This window comes from Pinus tabuliformis, chromosome 2_1 (assembly GCF_031772625.1).
Source record: "Pinus tabuliformis cultivar Carrire ecotype Pingquan chromosome 2_1, CPIR1, whole genome shotgun sequence".
Taxonomy (NCBI): Eukaryota; Viridiplantae; Streptophyta; class Pinopsida; order Pinales; family Pinaceae; genus Pinus; species Pinus tabuliformis.
In genome coordinates, this window is record NC_142299.1 from 610141319 (window position 1) to 610159918 (window position 18600).

Consider the following 18600-nt stretch of genomic DNA (forward strand, 5'->3'; position numbering starts at 1 on the left):
TTCTTGTTCTGGCTCCAGCTCCACTATAGGTTCTTCTTTGTTAAGGAGCAACCTGATAAGAGCCAGCTCTTACATATTTAAATTCCCTTCATTGGACATGACCACCTTCTGTCTTCTTATGACAGAAAGGCTTGAAAGGTTTTCTGTTGTTATAATCTCCTCCATTACCACTAGTACTCTCTCCATAATTCCTTTTCATATCGATGATTGTGTTTGTTAGTTTCTTAATGATCCGATGCAAACCTTCCACATCTGTGGTGTCCCTTTCTTTGCCCACTGCTCTTCTTGGATGACTGAGAGGCTTTCTTTCCTTCGGTCATATGATGACATGTTGTGAGACTGATCATTTCATTCTCGACTTTTATTTCTTCATCGATAGCACCTTGTAAGGTTTGTGCATTACTTCTCTTGACCCACATCACAATAGGGACAAGGAGAACGATGATGTAGAATTCCATGAGCACCTCATCAGTAGGTCTAGCATTAGCCGGGATTCTATTGAACAAAGTGTTGAACCGAATGTTGAAATCCTTGACCTTTACTTTGGCTTCCATTTTTAAACAGGATAGTTCTAAAACTAAGGCCGCGGGTGTTTTGTCATCGCCAAACTTATCTAAAAAGGCCTGCTGAAAGGCAACCCATGAGGTGATTGATCCTATTCTCAAGCTAAAGTACCATGTGGAAGCCAAACCAATCAGAGTAAAAGGGAACAAGAGACATACTACATCCTCATTGGCTACCCCCAACATGTGCACAGCTAGGAAGAAAGAGTGAATATGGTTATCAGCAGTGTCCCCCCGCTCAGGGTTGAATTTAGGCAGTACTCTTTCTGTGTTCTTGGGTAAGGCATGATGCTGTCCAGGTACCACTACAACATCCTATCCAAGCCAAGGAGAGAGTGCTCCTAGAGGAGGTGGGGGTTGATTCCAACCTAGAGTAGGTGGTGGAGGCTGATTCCCACCCAAAGGGGGAAGTAGAGGTTTATTCCCACCTAGAGGAGGAACGTTAGCCATGTTATGGATATGTAGGTTCTGGTTGAGGGTTTCTTCGTTAGAATTTTCCAAATCAGGCCAGGGATTGCCTTCAGAAGGGGAATCCTCAAGAATTTCTTCCTAAGGAGAGTCGATACTTTGCAAAGAATCAAGCACAATATCTTCAAGAGAAGGGGCTGTAGATGTCTCTTCATTTATGTGATAGACCCTTGGCTTTCTTTGTATTGTCGAAGGTAAATACTGAAAAATATGGAGTTATGATAGGGAACGAGCGTAAGCCTGAGTAAGTCTTCTGACTGGTTGTTCTTGAGTGACAACATACTCCCACAATCTCTCTTCTTTGGATGACTCAGACACGGGACTGAGAGTGGCCTCTGTTTCTTCGAAATGAGGCTCTTTCAAATGGGCAGAATGATCCTTTTGACCTTTACGATCCATACATTAATACTTTTGAATCCATATGCAGCATTTAGATGAAATCCTGAAAAGTTGTGTATGGTGGTTCAGGCCCTCCTTCTAGTGCCAATTTGTTGACACGACGAATTTTCGTTGTACCAACAAGGGGAACTAACCCGATCACAGAGCCCAATTATATCTGCTTTCATTTGGGATGGTTAGCTCCAATGGGTTTTAAAGGACCCCGTAAATTGTATCAGTGTTGAAAGATTGCTCCTTGGAGGGAGACTTCAATTAAATCAACAAAAGGAAACAGCTAACCTATGGGTATCAAATCCTATCTACACTACTTAATCTAGTCCTAACTATCCTAATCTATCCTGCAAGAGCATAACAAAATGAGGTTAAACATCATGTAAAATTCCAAGTTCAAATAGATCAATTACTGATTCACATAAGAACAAGACTATATTAAATCTTAATTGCAATCTAATTACTTATACAAGAATACACATTCCTTTCCATACAAATAACACTTGCAACTGATGTTTAACAAAGTTTCGAATCAACAACCTTTCATGATTTAACCATGATATTGAATCATATTCGAATAACCAGGCATAACCATGAACTGTAAGTTATCAATATGCACAAAGCAAAATACATTTACATTTATGCCAACAACAACATTCTGATCCTAAACATATGAAAGAAGAGGCAAACAAATCTGAAACAAGAGGCTCCTTTTGAACCAAACAGTCTTCATTATTCATAATAAATCAAATTTGTTCTCTCCAAACAAAAAGCCCCTATCTCCTATCTGGAGGTAATACTTATGCCTCTCTGGAAATGACTATTGGTCTTCCTTTTACCTTTCATCTCCCCCTCCTCTTTTCAATACACAAATCAGAGTATACAGACGTAGAATGATCGGTGTAACCGCAGACACGTAGCAGGAAAATATATTGGAGCGCTTTGTTTCCCGGGGGAATGAATAGATGCTGATTAGAAGAGGATGGTTGTGTGTCATCTCTTCATGATGAAACCCGGGACAACCTCTCTATTGAAATATATAGGCAACGCGTGGAAACCAACTAAGAATACCAAAGGCCGACTTTTTCAATAGAAAACGCCCACATATATGAGTTCTCTAGATCCGCTTATGCATTTTCTTACTCCTCACCTGCAGAGAAAATTCATATTAGCTATGATTATTAAAAATATGCCAAACATGCTTCTAAACAACCATTGCATTCAGCCACCATTTCTATTAATCTCAAAATGTAGAGCAACCATGATTATCAGGCCATTGGAACTATTATACCCTCTATTCCCGTTGCCCACAACATTCATTATTATTCAAGAATCCATTGACAATGCTTCAATAGGCAGACCATTCAATTTACATGATTTTCTTTTAAAATTCGGAACCACAACATTTTATCGAATGCATAGGAAAACACAGGAAAACCCACATCTGAGCCATAAGGCCGGACTTCAAATATTATATACCTGAGCCTATAACTATCGGCGGGTCGGCCGTATCGCAAATCGCTTTACGTATAAGCAATGTACTCTGCCGATTGTGATAAGCAATTAGGGAGGTGGACCCGAAATTCATATGGTTGTGGTTAATAATTCTTTCGGATCCATAATGTTGGCCTTCCATTGGAAAAACCCCGACTGCAATGTTTTTTAGAAAAACACAAGAATATACGGGAAAACTCGTGTCTGGGCCATAAGGCTAGACTTGAAATAATATACATCCTGGTCTATAATTATCGTTGGGTCTGGGTAGTAGCGGTGTGTCTTATATAAAAACCTTGGACCCTACCGATTGTGATATGTGATGGGGAAGTGGACCCGAAACATACATATGTATTATGCTTGATAGTCCTATCAGGTTTGGTTATCGCATCAGCCTTATGTATGGGCTCTGGACCTAAAATGGTTATGAAACATGGTTAATAACGCCATCAGGTCCAGAGTATCGTGGGGCTCCTTATATATAAAAGCTCTGGACCCCACCGATAGCAATGTATGATATGGCTCCGGACCCGAAATATATGTATTTGTGTTGATAATACCGTCAAGTCCAGAAAAGAGCAGTGCACAGTGTTGATTGCGATAGGCCAAAAAAGGGTGATTTATTCATGTTTGTGAAGCGTTTCCGTTGTAAAGGGTTACAATGGGAATAAGATGCAATAAGAGGTTTTTGGGGGTTGGAAAGGTCCCGATGGAGGAAATGAATGGAGGGTTAGGAAGGGCTAGAAATGAATCATGCAGCAGATATTTAAAGAGGAGGGCTCAACCATTAGGAATTGAAGGTTTGACTCGGCAATGAATTAAAGTCTATGGGATAAAGCAGTTCATTCGGAAAGGTGAAAGATCAACTTTTAGGGGACCCATTCAAAATTTCTACCAAGGCAGGTTTTGATAGGGTGGTGGTTGTGGCCATAACACCTGGAAACATCAAAATCTCTTTGAACCCGTTGATTGACTATGTTTCAGGTTTCGGTTGACTAAATTCTCTGTTCAACACATTCTAGATTTCTGCTATCCCTGCATTTGGGTGGTTGTTAGAGTTCTTGATATAACACGTCAATGCGCGATCCTCCACGACACTCACCAATGTAGCTTTCTTAATGTTGTCATCCGTAACCCCTTGCGCTTCCCATACTGCTCTCACCACAAACCAAAACTGGTTCGAATCTTCATACCCTACTCCTCTGAATACAAGTAGTTTGATCACGCTTGCCATGCTGAACTATGGGGGTGGTGGAGGTGGAGTGGGTGGAGATGGACGTGAGGGAGGTGAAATGGCTGGTGGCATGGGTGAAGGTGGTAACCGCGAAATGCACTGCCTTATCAAGCTAACCGCACTTCTCAGAGAGACCCAAGCAAGCTCTTCCTCCCTCTCTCGTGAAGGTGAAATTAATGGACTGTTTCCTAATTCCCCACTACCTTTGTAGATATTTTCACTCTGCGTCATTCCAAACATCAATGTATTCGCATAACCCATTTTTTACATAAAAACATCTTAATATAGGTATTCAAAGATCTAATATACTTACCTCGTGGTCCCTTGAGAAAACATTGCTCTACCTCATTGTATCTCATGGTCATGTCCACTACAAACTCAGCGATAAATCCCCCTATTATCCAGTCGAGCCAATGATCCATAGCTCGTGCGATCTTGTTTTCTGATGCCTCTAGTTTGCACACCAATTCCGAGGTCCACACTATTAGTTGGTCAAATTTACACCTTCCCTGGCTGTTGGCTAACCTCGTGATCCACTCATAGAGTTCAGAAGGAAAGGACACAAAGAAAATTTTGTGGATTTCTGTATACACGTTGCGATCTAGCCACCTTTTCTCAGATACCTGTGGAGTTTTGTTTTCCTGTGTTTCGAACTCGTGAATCTTCTGGTCTAACCACTCTTCAATTTCCTTCTTTGTTGGGTCCCAGTGGCACAACATCAGACATCCCTTAGGCAGATCCTCATCCCGGCAATGGAACCATTTGTTAGCTACGTGGGACCTAACCTAGGTTCAGTGGTGAGTTTAGCCAAGAAAATCCTGGTACTACTGGCCCTTTCAGCAACAATCCGCAAAGCATGGACTGAGGTCTCACCCGAAGTAGTATGGGAGGGTGTTGGAACCAGGTTTCCACACCCTGGGATGTTTGATATGGGAGATTGGTACCTGATTCGACCTTCACGCTTACTAGATCACCTGTACCCGCAAGCCTCTTGCTATCTATGGGACTGCCTTCGCACAGCTCTAGCCGCAGTGCAACTAGTGTAAATTACCCAAGTCTTCCTTAATTAGGGTTTGTTCGTTAATTACTTAGAAGATTTCCATTCATAAGCATACATACCATTGCGCGCATATAAATAAACAGATATAATCAACGCATAACATTAAAATACAGATCTATGGACCAGATGCACAATATGTCAAACCAACTTATATTTATTATTATGTCTCTTAGATACAATCCCAACTCCTACCCTATGCACTCAGCTGTAGGGGCCCGCACACTCAGCTACAAACTCTAGGCCTCTGCACACTTAGTTGTAGAGCCTTCTACCTACTCCTATGACCCAAGACTCGAACTTATAGACTTAGAGTTATTCCTTCATCGACAAAGACTTCTTTTTTCCCCAAAAATCTTCCCTTACATCTTTAGAGCCTCGCTCTATTTATACAATCCCATGGTCTGCGGACCATGGGTAGGCCGACATTTGAATATAATACCTTACATACTCAGGGGCAGACAACCCTTTGACTTGACCATTTACTTCGTGCTCCATGCAGTTCGTGGAGAACAATGTAAACTTTGAAACGGGAACTATAAACTCAAAACGAGAACTCTGGCCAAAAAACCCCGAAAAAACATCAAAAATAGTGCTAAAAACGAAAAGTGTGTATACTGGAACGATGATTTTATTTTTTAGGGGTCAATTTTGAACATGTTTTAAAAATGGCAGTGACTACAAAATTTTCGTGCAAAATATAGCTTCAAAATGAAAAAGTGATATACTGGAACAATGATTTTTTTTTAGGGTCAATTTTCAAAATTTTTAAAAAATGCTAGTAAAACCAAATTTTTATGTGCCAAACAAAGTTGTTTATGAGGAAAAAAACACATTAATGTTTTTGGTAGAATATCATTTTTCTTTCCTAAGTATAAATTCAACATGTTTTCAACCATTACATGCCATGGTTATTTCACCTAAACATAGATGGACAAATTTATCATATCAAATCAAGCACATTTTCCTGATTATCCTTATTTTAATTTTGAGCATGACAAATTCATAGGAGGCCAGGATTTCACCAAAAAGAGGATCTGGAGTCAGATTACAGTGAATCTCCTCTAATGAACCTCACTAAACTGATCACCCTCTCCATAAAATATGTTCACAAAAAGTTCACAAGGAATCCCAGAAGCAAGTTTCATTTGTTCTAAAGCAACTCAGTTACACCTCAAGAACCTTGTAACTCCCTCATAAATGTGTTCCCGAGAAATGAAGGTAGCATAACTTCATTTGCTATCAATAAATCCCAAACCTAGATGCCAGAGGATTTTATCTCAAGAGTGAAATAATTGGAAAAAACAAGCAAGTTCCCAGAAGATAACTCTAGTGTCAATGACAATCCTAATAATGCATCATCAGTGAAATCATACCCCACATGTAGGGAGAATACGATGAGCTACCTACGACCACTTTATTTACTTTGATTAGAGTATCTAAGGCCATAATAATAATCTATTTTAATTTCTTTCCAAACCTTTAAAGGAAGGTCACTGTCACTGTCATCTTATGAACCACTATAATAACTTTGATGGCATTTTAAATATAGTTACATGGTATTTTATGTTTGTCTTATTTTGTTGCAGGTGACTCATGAAGAGCACATGGACGCTAATACCACAATGGGAAACACAACCAAAATGAGCAAACTAAGTTTGGACCTCCATTAACATCAATTACCACTAAGAAAGGATTACATTTATCAAATTCACTATGAATATCTTAACAACAGCATAAAAACATCTCCCTTGGCAACAATTCTAAAAAGTCAATTAGGTCAAGAATTTACACCCAATATAAGGAGACACCCCTATTAATATGGTTATTCAATGCGTTGCTTCCCCCACTATTATCAATTAGATGTTACCCATCCTCATATCTAAATAAAAGAAAAGGGAGAAATAAAATAAATGAAAAGCACCCCAATGGGGGAAGTAACGAGGGATATAAAAACCTTTTATGGGGCTATGAACATCTGGTTGGTAGTAAATGCTTATTATTTCATTGTGGTGATTACATTGTAGACATAGAAACTCATTAATATTGGAAGAATACTTTTAGAAATCCTAGAGTCATATTTAAGGAGTCTATTACCTCGAGATCTATACAAACCCATTGGATCAAAAACCAAACCTAAAGTGAAAGTAACAAAATTTATTTTTGAAAAAGTTAATGACCTTTATGGATAAATTAATATAATAAAGAAGTATTTCTTAATCCTCGATAAAAAGCTTTCAATGTTAAACTAATATATCTAATTTCTTGTGAATTCCTAATAAAATTAACTAAAAATATATTATTGTACCATAACTATAACCTTATTGTTAAAGCATTTCAAATATTTTAGACTCATCTATTGTCTTTCCATGAATTCACTAGAAAGAACACTTGGACTTTGCTTTTAAAAACTACTCCTATTTCCATTCCTTTATGCTTAACATGGTCATTTTAAAAGTCTTCTTAATCAAGGTGAAAACCATAATCTCAATCAATTTTCATGTAAATATCTTAGATAAAGATTAATTGATTAGAAAACACACTTGAATGGTCTAATGGAAAACGAGAAAGAATGGTAAACAGAGATGTATTATGTTACACCGGTCTCTTTAGTCAAACACCATTAGTCAAACAAAGTATTACGTTACAAAGCATTGTAGAGTGAGTTGTTGAGATAGAATTTTAAGTGCGGTTCTTACAAAAATGTAAGAGTAAATATGCATGCATTTAGAAAGTCGTTGACATGGATTCAAGTTGGATTGGATTGATAAGACTGCTATCATTTATCATTTATTCGCAAGAAGCCCTTGAGAGTCGAGACCAGTCAAAGTATTTTCTGATTGATTAATGCTTTTTTATGATTGCAGCCACGTTATACCCTGTGCTTTGACACCACGTTATTCCTCCCATGCAAAATCATGGCAGAATCTTAGTTTTGTGATGATCCCAGGAGAGAAAAAAGAGAAATATAAGCATAAAGTATGTATAAAATTATATATTCTATGGAGAGCATTTGAATGATTTTGTACTGATAAAACACGGTGGGGGAGATCTTGGTCTCTTTGAAAAGCAGTTCGAAATATTAAGTTACAATGTTGAGAAGAATGCGAGCATCTCTGCTCAACGATCATGGATGTTAGATCAACCTTAGAAAACTTGGCCCACCAGTGGTGACCTTTTTATGGCTCGTATTCCGTAAAGAGACAGACGATTTGAAACGAAAAAGAAAAATATTGACAGGTTGCGTGTAGCAATCTTAAAAATAAATATAATGTGAAAAAAAGAGTATATGAAGATTCATTGTTTGCAAGAAATGTATTTGGTTGTCTTCATTAGTTCTTTATTTTCTACAGCATGCAAATATAATCAAACTTTTTTTTTCTTCCATTTTTTTTACTGAAGATTGTTATTGTAGTTTAGTGACCTACCTCTTTCAAGTTATTTTGATTGTCATATAGCATTAATCGCTCAGTTTGATACATATCTAAGCAGGAAGTCATGGATACCGGTGTGAAATTGGCAGTTGTGGTGAAAGTAATTGGCCGTACTGGATCAAGAGGTCAAGTTACACAGGTCCGAGTAAAATTATTGGATGATCAGAATCGACTGATCATGAGGAATGCAAAAGGACCTGTCAGAGAGGGTGAGGTCCTTCATTTGCTATAATCTGAAAGGGAAGCAAGGAGATTGCGCTAATTATGTTGTTTAGATTATAACATTGGACTTAAAGTGAGACAAGAATAACTTATATTGTTATGTGTTCTGTTTCTGCATTATTTGGTAGTGTAGTGTTTGCTATTGTTTTCGATGCAAAGGGATCAATGAGTGAGGCTATAAATGATTTGTGATATGTAATCCAGAATTTTACAATTAAAGTATGAAGCCTATTATACTTGACGGGGAATCGAAACAGTAACTGTTTATTTTTTCATCTAGAATGAAATTCAAATTAATGTACTGAAGATTTTCTGTGAAAAAAAAACAGTGAAAATTAGCAATCCAAATCATATACAAATAAAATTCAAATATGTATCCAAACTCACAGCATGACATTATCTTTTCCATCGTGTCATATTATTCTACGTCTCATTATTGTAATGTACAGAGTGACCTCCAAGTCAATTGCTATGCAGAGAAGTTATTTTGCATCGATCTATAAGAAACAACTGATAAAAGCGTGCATCGAGTTGGAAAACAACTTTTCGTGGGAGGAGCTATGAGACAACATCTCAAATTTCATAATCGAGCTATCATCACCATTTCCATTAACATATTATTGTTTGGGGTGATTTTCATTGATGCTGGGGTGATTCTGAGAATCGTTGGGTGGCGGGGCGATTCTCAGAATCGCCCCACCAATTTACCAATTTTCCTCTGGGTATTATGATAATTCTCACTCTCACATGCGAGCGTGGGCTTATGGGCAATTCTGAGAATCTCCCTGCCACCCGACGATTCTCAGAATCACCCCACCAATTCTCCTCTGGGTATTATGATAATTCTCACTCTCACACACAAACAGTAAAAGTACTCGCTCTCAGCACGCCCGATACACACATCTTCGGCGACTCAGTGGAGTTTGCACAGATATCAGAGCTTTCAACATGAGCAATGGTCTTCGAGGAAGTTATGGATAGCGGTGTGAAATTGGCAGTTGTGGTGAAAGTAATTGGCCGTATTGGATCATGTATCCTCCACCTAGGATTGAAATGTTGAAAAGTGTGCAACAAGAAATGCTTGTTGAGAATGCAACAAGATGATGGAGCTTAGTGAAAAGAGTCGCCTTCACTAAGTGGGCCCGCAGGAAAATTATGGCGCAAGTTCTATTTTTGATCACAGAGTGGGTGATCACGGTGTGGGTGATCACAGTGTGGGTGACCACAGTGTGAGTGATCACAGTGTGGGTGATCAAAGTCTATTTTTAGACTGGCTGTCAAAAATAGAAAAGTCAAATATTATTGTCTCATAATAATATTTGGACTATAAACTTGATCTTATTCTCTTGGAGCACTTCAGGATGAGCTACGGATGTGGTACATGCAAATCCCAGAGGGAAATACGTGGTTACCTATGGGATGACTAATATTTGCATGCAGGACTTCAGTTAGAACTCAAGTGAGTTGAGTTTAGTGGATTGGAGGTGCAGTTGATGGAGTTGTGTTCAGTTTAACTTTGTTAAACTAGTTGTATTTAGTCTAACTGATCAATAGACTAGAGATGAGTTGGGTGAATTAGTTATTAATTAATTCACAAGTTATTAACTCATAATGCAACTATAGAATACGTCAGTTAACTCAGTTGCATGTCAGTGCATGTTCAATTCATCAGGGATAGGTGTTAGAGGATCAGATTGCTATCAGTTGTGACTATAGTTGTGCATGATGATTTGCACAATCAAAGGGATTGAGTATGCCAATGAATTGGCCAATATCAAGAATTGTAGCCTATGCTCACGTCCAATAGAGTGTGAGTGATTATTTTCAGGTCAAATACGAGTTTGGTAAGCCATTCTCATCAGTTCTTGAGCAGGTATTGAGCTGGAGAGGCAGGCAAGCAATGGAATAGATTTGGAGATCAGATCTGAGTTGTATTGTGTGTAACAGGTGGAGTTGGTACTGGATTGCTTGTGATAAGCATTGTACTTTGTAATGTTACATGATTCAATCAATATAATATATAGATAGTGTGGGGTTTTTAGCGAGATGCTTTCCCCGGGATACATACTGTGTTAATCAGTTTGATTGATGCTTCTATGTGTGCCTGTGAATGTTTCTGCTTCTGTAAATTGATGATCAACGTAGAGAAGATTATGTATTATACATGTTCCGCTTATAATTGTATGATCAGGATAATCTCTGTGAATATGTGTTAAATTATTCAAAATTTCTACATGGTATCGGAGCTAGATGATTTGTAGAAAAAGTTTCTACATGGTATCAGAGCTGCTTGATTTGTAGAAGAGATTTTTACAGGATATAAAGCGAGGATTGATCATCAGATCTATTGTTCAGAAACTGTTTACATTTTATTTCTTTAGGCAGAGTCTGTAATCGGATCAGGTAGCCTCTAGATTCATCCTTCTTTTGGAAGGTGAGATATCCGGTGAATGACCATACAGTCGATCTCTGTACGAGAAATACTTTGTTCTCACGAATTCTAGATCGGAAGCGGTTGAGTTTTGAGCTGGTGGAATTCGAATTTAATTCCAAAGCAAGAGAGAAACTCATAAACATTCAGTGTGAGAATGGAGACAGTATGCCCCAGTATCTCACGGAGTTCACGCAATGCCGGGATGAGCTGGGAAGTGTGGGGGTGACTATTAGATGAGGATGGTGAGTCTAGCACTCCTTGACCTTCCTAAGAGTTGGCATAGCTACCAGGACTCGGTGAATGGAAGGGAGAAACTGCCAAATTGGGAACGACTATGGTCGGATTTGATGCAGGAGGAGATTAGACGAAGCACCAGAGACGGTTCTTCATCCATGCAGGATGAGGAGAACTGTGCCTTAGCGAGTAAGGTGAAGAAGGGGAAGGAGAAGGGTTCTCTTTCCGAATCCAGTTCTTCCAGTGGTGGGAAGAAGGTTGACAAATCGAAAGTGCGATGCTTTCGTTGTCATGAGGATGGTTCATGGGTCAGGAACCTGTATGCTCTTGAGGTTCAAGATGCATGCAAAGCCTTGAGCAGCGAGGCAACTGATGGAGACTTGGTGGTTGAGAGGGAAGGTATATTACCTCTCAACATGCAGAGCCAGAAGAAGTCAGACAATTGTGGAGGAGCCACGATTGGTGTAGCAGCTTCAGGAGGTTGTGGAGCAGCCACAATAGGGGAAGCTGTGTGGAGATGGAGTAGAGACATCTACTCATCCAGAGACCTCCAGTAGGGGGAAACTTCAACCCAGGTGGGCTGAGGGATCGCATGTAGCCATACCTCCAGGTAGGAGGTGGGGTGATGTGGATTGATTGTCCCAAGGAGGAGGGGCAGGATCCTTGAGGTACCCAACCTCTTGGATGATACCTTGCTACGGGAGCCCCAGATGTGGAGTAGTAGGAACTGACTGATTGGGTAGAGACAGATGCGGATGGAGCGGCAGAAAGAGTGACAGTGCAGGGAATCCCAGGACAGCTCTTAGCTAGCAGGCTGCAACAATGCGAGAGGCACAAGTGTTTTTCACAGTGCTAGGTGGCACATAGAGGTGTGAAATAGTGTGAGATGCATGGAGATGTTGCAGTAGCGCAGATGTTAGAGAGGGAGCACTTGTCAGCAGCAGGTAGAGCTTCAGCATTAGAGGATGTTTCTAGTCCAACAGGGAGGTCAGTTGGGAGGCGTAGTGCGGATGTAATGCTAGGAGATAGAACCAGCAGCAGCACGGATGCAGTCAGAGATCAAAGTGACAGAGGCTAGAGAAGTCAAATACTGAAGAGCACAGAGATGCAAAGTTTCAATCGACAGAGGCAATAACAGTCAAAGACTTTGATGACAGAGCAAGTGGACCAGCTAGATGTGTTGCATGGAGAACATTCCAAAGTTTCCGGATCAGGTTTGAGAGGAAGCCTTTCTTGTTGAGAGGGATTGTTGAAAAGTTTGCAACAAGAAATGCTTGTTGAGAATGCAACAAGATGATGGAGCTTAGTGAAAAGAGTCGCCTTCAATAAGTGGGCCCGCAGGCAAATTATGGCGCAAGTTCTATTTTTGATCACAGTGTGGATGATCACAGTGTGGATGATCACAGTGTGGGTGATCACAGTGTGGGTGACCACAGTGTGAGTGATCACAGTGTGGGTGATCAAAGTCTATTTTTAGACTGGTTGTCAAAAATAGAAAAGTCAAATATTATTGTCTCATAATAATATTTGGACTATAAACTTGATCTTATTCTCTTGGAGCACTCCAGGATGAGCTACGGATGTGGTACATGCAGATCCCAGAGGGAAATACGTGGTTACCTATGGGATGACTAATATTTGCATGCAGGACTTCAGTTAGAACTCAAGTGAGTTGAGTTTAGTGGACTGGAGGTGCAGTTGATGGAGTTGTGTTCAGTTTAACTTTGTTAAACTAGTTGTATTTAGTCTAACTGATCAATAGACTAGAGATGAGTTGGGTGAATTAGTTATTAATTAATTCACAAGTTATTAACTCATATTGCAACTATAGAATATATCAATTAACTCAGTTGCATGTTAGTGCATGTTCAGTTCAGCAGGGACAGGTGTTAGAGGATCAGATTGCTATCAGTTGTGACTATAGCTGTGCATGATGATTTGCACAATCAGAGGGATTGAGTATGCCAATGAATTGGCAAATATCAAGAATTGTAGCCTGTGCTCATGTCCAACAGAGTGTGAGTGATTATTTGCAGGTCAAATACTAGTTTGGTAAGCCATTCTGATCAGTTCTTGAGCAGGTATTGAGCTGGAGAGGCAGGCAAGCAGTGGAATAGATTTGGAGATCAGATCTGAGCTGTATTGTGTGTAACAGGTGGATCTGGTATTGGATTGCTTGTGATAAGCATTGTACTTTGTAATGTTACATGATTCAATCAATATAATATACAGATAGTGTGGGGTTTTTAGCGAGATGCTTTCCCTGGGATACATACTGTGTTAATGAGTTTGATTGATGCTTCTATGTGTGCCTGTGAATGTTTCTGCTTCTGTAAATTGATGATCAACGTAGAGGAGATTATGTATTATACATGTTCCGCTTATAATTGTATGATCAGGATAATCTCTGTGAATATGTGTTAAATTATTCAAAATTTCTACATGAAACACAAAGCTTGGGAACGATGTTGTGATATCCTTTAGATATGGAAGAGTGATGTTTTTTAATAGAGAAGGATGCCACAAAACGAGACTCCTCCACTCATCCTTGTCGATCTTCCCATCATGTTTTATATCCGCCTCCTCGAATGTCTTATCAATGATACTTTCAACTACATCATCTGAAAGGTTCATGCCAGATTCTGCAAGGGTAGCTACAACAATTTTGGGCGATTCTGAGAATCGAGAATCGCCCCGCCACCGCCCCGCCACCACAACTGGTGGTGGGGCGGTGACGGGGCGATTCTGATAATCGCCCCACCACCCGGCGATTCTCATAATCGCCCCAAACAGTGTTTATTGGGCATCCAATCTGTTTCCATTCCTTTATGCTTAACATGGTCATTTTAAAAGTCTTCTTAAGCAAGGTGAAAACCATAATCTCAATCAATTTTCATGTAAATATCTTAGATAAAGATGAATTGACTAGAAAACACACTTGAATGTTCTAATGGAAAACGAGTAAGAATGGTCTGTTATTCAGAGATGTATTATGTTACGCCGGTCTCTTTAGTCAAACACCATTAGTCAAACAAAGTATTACGTTACAAAGCATTGTCCATCCTCACGTCTTTAGTATTCTCATATTTTGTAATTTCGGAGGTAACGGAGCCACAATGAAAGTTAACTTAAGGGCAGACCAAAAGTGGAAAAGATATTGATAGTTGTACCCACCAGGAAAGTTAACCTACGGGCACACCAAAAGTGGAAAAGAGGTAGGTGACTTAAAACATATTTACATTATGCTTTTAGTCCAATTGATCGACCTCTTTCTCTAGTTAGCTTGAATTTAAGTGGAGGTTAGTTTTAATATTAAATGAAACAAATGTTTACCCTTAGATATGTACAAACTATGATTTGATTAAATTTAAATATTTGATTGAACAATTTTAATTCTAATATAACTTAATTGATTTTACCTTTATGAATAAAATGATAATCAATTAAATTTAAATATTTCAGAACTATTTTAATTCTAATATAACTTAACTAATTTTACATTTATGAATAAAAAGATAACCGTTCAAATATTAAGTGGATTTTAGTGTTCGAATCAATGCTGTGTTGCTATTATTTTCACATCCTTTACATCTATTCTTCACATCCTTTAAATCCAGGGGATAGATGTTAAATGGCTCATTTTTCCATTATTAAAGTTTTTAAATCCACGTCATATATACAAAATTGCTCCTTGTCTGTTCGCTGATTTTTCAATCCTGAGTACAGTAATATATATAAATTAGTGGATTAGTAGTTGGTGGTGAATGTTATATATATAAATTAGTGGATTAGTAGTTGGTGGTGAATGTTATGATCACTGTTTAATCTCATAAATGTTTTTTAATTGGTCAAATATTCATTTTTCATTTTGCAACCATATAAATATCTTATTTCAATTTTTTTTAGTTAATGAGATATTTCTTAATTGATATTTTTATTAAATCATTAGATTGTGGAGTTAAAGATATATTTGCATTTTTCTCATAAAATTTGGTCATAAAGAGAATATAAATTTTAATTACAAATAAAACAAATAAAAAGATAAATTTGTTTTACTTCTTTCCTTAATATGATATTATTGTTTTTATTCTTAAATATCATCATCATTGTCATAAACAATTATATTTATAGAAAACTTATGAAACTTAAAATATGATTATTTAAATTTGAAAGATCTATTAGATGAGAAAGGTCTTCTTATTTTTAAGAATTAACTTATTAAATGTAATGGCTTTACACTAGAAAAACAACATAGAAACTACTTTTCTATAAGAATATATAAAAGAAAAATACTAAACCAATAGAAATGAAACCATTTGGGGAACATCTTATTTTCTTATTTTCAATCCTGAAGAAACAAAATTTCTATGGATTTATTTCACAAAAAACAAAACTATGTGATTGAATATTTCAAAGTGTTTGAAAACATGGTTCAAAAGTAGATCCTTAGGTTAGCTCAAGTAGGAGAATACACTAGTGAATTTCATCATATACTACAAGGACAATAGGATTAAAAAACAATATATAGTTTCACATACTCCTTAGTAGAATGGTGTGGCTAAGAGGGAAAATAAAACCCTAGTTGAATGTACTCAAATATCATTACAATTAAGAATATTTCTAATTCTTATCCTAAGAATAAAGTGCCAAAGAAAAATTAAGACTATAAAAGCTCTTTATAAACCACTCCTATAGCTATAAGCCAAAGGTCAATATCATTTTCTGGTTTTCCAAATAAAAATCATTTTTTCAACTTCCAAATAAAAATAAAAGGAAAGTTGTGTAATATTTTTAATTAGTATCCTAAAAATAAAGCTCCGAAGAAAATTTAAGACCATAAAAACTTTTTATAAACCACTCCTATAACTAAAAGCCAATGGTCAATTTTTTGATAATTTTTTTTGACTAAATCATTTTGTGGCCTTCCACATGAAAATAAGTTTTTAACATTCCAAATAAAAATAAAAATAAATTTAATACATAATTGATCAAATATGTTTTGATAGATTATTTCATTAGTTATTGTAATGAACATATAGTTTACAAAACATATAATCTCATAGCGGATACAATTTTTGCTAGGATCATATAACCTACAAAAAGTATAATCTCATTACTCATAAAGTTTTTGCTAATACAGCTGCTATATTTCATGAGTTTATAAATGAGATTAAAAAAAAGATTATCAAGATGTATGCAAACCTAGGAACAAGAAATTGAAGATCAACAAAAAGTGATTATTATTATTTTTTTGACATGAAATTCATAAAAAAAAGTTTTTATTTAACAATTTTTAGTTAAAATTATTGTACAAAAATTGTGATTTTGACATGTCAATTCTAGCAAAAAATTATCAAAATGTGTAGTTTTTTAGTTATATTTATGTTAGAAATGGTTATTTTTATGTCCATTGTTAAAAAATATTGTTTTTTAGAAACAATTATTTCATGTGGATTGAAAAACTAATTAAGGATGTATAAATATGTAGAATATTGAAAATTCTAAATATCGACCTCCTAATTTAAAAATGCAAAACAATAAAAACCTCACTAAAAAGAAAGTTAAAATTAAAATAAAAAACAAGAAAATGTGAAGAAAACCACTTCAAAAATGATCAAATTTACAAAATAATTATTTACATTTTATACATTAGAAAATTTAAAGCCAAAAAATAGGTCTTTTAAAAAAAGGGGGTGATGCAAAATACTCACTTTTTAAAATCAGCATGAAAATCACTACCATTCTAAAACGTAATGTACATAGAACTATCCTTCCCATGACAATCCTTCCAAAAACTATGCTCTAAAAAAAACATGTTCGTTCTGCATCACCCCTTTTCAAAATCAGGTCACTTTTTTGCTATCTCTACGAAACGGGTAACAATATCAGTTCCCGTTTCAAAGTTTACATTGTTGGAGTCTTTACAATACACTTTTACCCAAAATTCGGGCTTTAAGCCCCAAAACCGTTGCGTGGGGGATCTAGTGCCCAACAATGGAATACTGTTACATGATATAATGAGATGTGAAATAAGCTCCATGGATACAAAGGTGACTCATCGTGGATGCTCTGAATAAGAGTGACTCGATGATGTTGCCACAAAAAATAAGCCTGATGGGAATCGTGAAAACATGAGAAAATGATGGTTTCTCATGATGAAAATTGACACATGAGATGAAAAGCACCAAGGGAAGGTGGTCCCAAAAGTACAAGCATTGCATATGAAGAAATTCGATTTTGAGAGGCGACGAAGTGGCCCTTCTTGGAAAAATGGCTTCTTGGTGAACTGTCAAATCATCAAAAATTAAGAAAGACCCATTATAGTACTCAATGAGATATTTCTCATGCCACTGACAGTTCATCAAACTGAGTTACGGTTTGGTCGCAATGTGTGACAGAACAAATGTGGGTTTTCCTATAAAATGGAGATCATAACAGACAAACCGATATCAAAATCAGGTTCTGCGACTTTCAGAAAAGTGGCCTTACTTGTCTAAAGATGGTCTTAATGCTTCTTGGAACGATGGTTCCTGGTGAAGAATTAAGGGAAGAGGAAAACGAGAATGAACTACTAGAGGAGGTCTAGAATCATCCTCACCCACTAAGTCAAACATGGGGACTATGTGGTAAAGGTTGTATGAAATAAAGTAGAATATTTAAACATATGGTATCAAATGTCTATGATATGCGATGTGAATATGGCTTGTAGGAGAGCCAGTGGGAAAAAATATCCAAGGAATGGGAGGATAATCGACCATACCTAGATCCGGTGGGATCTAGGCTGAGACTTATGTTAATAAATTGAGAAGATGGCCAAGGGAAAACCATAATGCTCCCAAGCATGGGATACTTCCCACAAGAATATGTGATGGAGGGGACTAATATAGTATGCAAAGGTGGGGATGATGGCCCCTAGTAGGAGGAGTTCACAAATATGTGATGAACTACACATGATGGTGCATATCATTCCAAGGGTAATTAGGGGTAGTCATAGCTTCCATGATGTCCTCATCAGAATGGAAGATGGGCAAATGGGAGGAAGACTGACTACATGATGCGGCTACATTACC